Source organism: Rattus rattus, chromosome 6 (assembly GCF_011064425.1).
Source record: "Rattus rattus isolate New Zealand chromosome 6, Rrattus_CSIRO_v1, whole genome shotgun sequence".
In the NCBI taxonomy this organism is placed as follows: domain Eukaryota; kingdom Metazoa; phylum Chordata; class Mammalia; order Rodentia; family Muridae; genus Rattus; species Rattus rattus.
Window position 1 is genome coordinate 21,498,989 of NC_046159.1, and position 3,631 is coordinate 21,502,619.

General features: G+C 44.3%; 1 pseudogene; it reads left to right on the forward strand.

Annotated features, from left to right (window-relative positions):
- Positions 1–2,184: 2,184 nt before the first annotated feature.
- LOC116904586 lies at positions 2,185–2,616 on the forward strand (annotated as a pseudogene).
- Positions 2,617–3,631: the final 1,015 nt, after the last annotated feature.

The following is a 3,631-nucleotide window of genomic DNA, read 5'->3' on the forward strand; positions in this document are numbered from 1 at the left end:
ATATCTATATCTCTATCTCATATCTATATCTATATCTATATCTATGTATACACACACACACACACACACACACACACACACACACACATTTGTAACTTCTCTAAACAGACCAGGGCCTGCTCCCTTTTTGGTTTCTCTGGTCCATGCCTGAGCCACTGGATGGATCTGCAGCAAGAACGCGTGTGCTCTGCACCCATGGTGCTCTGTATCCTAGCTGAATAAAGATAAAGACTGACAGAGGCTGTGGGGGAGAGAGCAAGGAATGCCATATGTGAGTTTTATCAGATTATAAAACAGAAACTAAACATGAAGCCCAGGGTGGTCAGCCTGCCCAGGAACCCAAAGCTGCCTCTCCACCACGGGAAATGACCTGCTGCTCCCACACTCAGTTCAATTAGAAGTGTGGCTGAGGGCCAGAAACTTGAAAAGAGAGATTATAGATTCATTAATTAAGGTCATGTTTACACCTCAGTTGTCAACTGTAATGATTTGTTTAACCCAAGGTCTCCTTAGTTTATTATGATTGTTACTGCTTGGCTCGCGTCTCATGGCAATGAATGATGCCGCCGTATATGCGCCTTTACATTCTGACAAGAAACATAGGCCCGGTCTGCCACTATATTTTAATGCAAAGAAACTTTCTGCTAAACGTTGCTTTATTCTTCACTCTTCTTCTTTTTTTGCTCCAGAAGTAGAGGTCTCCTATTGTCATTTTTTACTGATAAATTATTCACATAAAAGCTATCACCACTCGCCCCCCCTCTCTCTCTCTCTCTCTCTCTCTCACTCTCTCTCTCTCTCTCTCTCTCACACACACACACACACACACACACACACACACACACACGCTCATTTTCTGGTTTCCCAAGGGTTTGGGGAACCAGCAGCTCTGGTGATAAGATATAAGGAATCCAGTTTCATCATAGGAAGGAGATCAGTTTAAGACACAGCAAAGACAGTGTTGGACTCAGAAAGCACCATGGCCAGTGACTTTTCTTCTGAATTACTTTCTCTAGTTACTTGGAAAGACAACTGTAGGCTCGGTGTCTTCTGCTTGGAGGTTGTCTTAGAGTTTTATAGCTGTGAAGAGACACCATTACCAAGGCAACTCTTATAAGGGCAAACATTAACTTACATTTTGAGAGATTCAGTCCATTGTCATCATGGAGAGAGCATGACAGCAGGCAGGTAGTCATGGTGCTAGAGAAAGAGCTGAGAGTTCTACATCTTGGTCTGAATGAGGACAGCTATGAGCACCCCTCTTCAGCAGGGGGTAGAGCTTGAGCACTGGGAACCCTCAATGCCCAACCCCTTAGTGATGCTCTTCATTCAACAAGGCCATACTTCTTCCAACAAGGCCACACTTCTTTCAACAAAGCCACACCTCTTTCAGCAAGGCCACACCTCTTCCAACAAGGCTTCACCTCTTCAAACAAGGCCACACCTCTTCCAACAAGGCCACGCCTCTTCCAACAAGGCCACACCTCTTCCAATAAGGCCACACCTCTTCCAACAAGGCCACATCCTTTCCAACTATGCCACACCTCTTAATAGTAGCACTTCCCATGGGCCAAGTTTATTCAAACCACCACAGAGGCCATCATTTCTCCTTATTTTATGATGGGTCCTCACTGATCACAGTGTTGGAGTATTTCTTGGTGGGTCTCATAAGGTCATTGTAGAATTGGGGGCATAGACCATCCTGTTCCTAGAACTCGAATCCCTCCAGCAGGAGACCTCAGGGAGCCAGCTGTCTTGTTTTCATTTTCAAGAAAATAAAACTTGCTGGTTTGCCTCCTCAGAGCTCTTTTCTTTCCCATAAAATGGAGGCACCCTTGATTCAGGTTATCATGCTTAGATTTAAATCAGAACTGTCTTCAGAGGCATAAACCAGGCTCCAGTGATGTTTCATCATGGATCATTTGATTACATGGGATTGCATAGAATCTCTAGTATATGTCAAAGCATTCAGGAGGGATGGCACAGTGAGTCAAAAATTTGTGCTCAGAAATGTGTGGGATCACACTTGTGACAAGTGTGTTTATTACTTGTATGAACCCTGGTTCTATACACAGAACCTTCACTCAATTTTGGAGTCTCATGGGCATGGGGAGCATCCTAACACATCAATCTTGTAATTAGGTGCCTGCCTGGTCTCCTTGCTGTGGCCTGGTGGCTGGAGAGATGGAGGAACTGCCAGCTGCTGTGGACGTGTCACTTCACAACTTCAGCATGAGGTAGTGGGAGCAGCTCGCCCACTTTCATGTCATGAGGCTGATGGACTCACTCTTCCTGTGGGTGGGGGCAATGCCACATCTACGGAACTTCACAGTGGCCATGTGCAGCTGCTTCGACTCCATCCTTGTGTCCACCTGCCTTTTTGGAGACACTTCTGAAATGACTTCCACTGGCCGGCGTCGCTCAGCGCTTAGCCAGGAAGACCAGCAAACAGGTGTTTGTCAACTACAACCTCTCCAGTACAGACAGTAACTTCACGTTACTCGTACAAAACAGGAGCAAAGCAGAAATGAAGACCTTTCTGGAAAAGTTCTGAGCAGCAGAAGGAAGAGTTTATAACTTGTATATAAATTACATTGAAATAAACAGGTTGTTTTTTGTCCTCAAATAAAAAAAACAAAAACAAAAACAAAAAACCCAAAAAATCCCTTGTAATTACTTGTTTTTTCTCACAAATCTTATGTTGTCCTCAACAATGATCTTCCTGAGGCTCCACAGGCACTATAAGGACTGTGCCTGACATGAACTGATACGTGTCTTTGGCAGTCTCAACAGTTTTGGAACTCGGAACAGAGTTATAGAACTGGACTATCTGAACAACTTCTCTGGTTTGGGACACCGGTAGGAATGTATTTGGATCCCTTGGACAGTGAATTGGAGCTGCACACACAGATGTGTTACTGCTGCCTACAAAATCAAATCCGAGTAAAGAACTCCTTCTCAACAATGCATGATAGCAACTCCAGCCCTGTCTTCTTTGGAAGAAAATGACCCAGATTCCTGGACCAACCGAAAACTTCTACGGCTTACAGGCACAGATTACACACAGATTCTTTTTCATAAGCCTCAGAGATGATAAGTGATCACACAGAATCTTGCATGGGATCCATGATTTATGGAGGGATGATGGGACTGAGACAGAAGAGCCTCTTCCACCATGATGTCACCAGAGCAGTGGACCAGCATGGGAACTGAGTTTCTCCTCATTTAAGCATGCACTCGGCAGGCGGACACGGGAGTTACCCAGCATTTGACAGACTGAGAAGTTGGACTACTGTCCCTCTACAGTGAGAACATGTTCATTTCCATCATGTATTTTTATTTAGTAGAGAAAGCTACATTCTAGAGCCCAAGGACTTAATTTCTTCTATCAAATGAGCAGAAGCCTCCAGATGGACAAGATAAACAGGCTCCCTTGATAAGATAGCATCCTGAGCCTTCTTTTTCATGAAAAGTCTTTTTCATTTATTAATTTGGGGTTTGTGAATGTGAACGGTTTCTGCCCAGGCTTGTTGTGTGTTAGAACATTAATTTCCCACTGGATACTGCTCTTTTGGAGGCTTTGAAACATTTTGGACTATACCCTAGTTACTAGAAATAGGCCCCAGGGGAA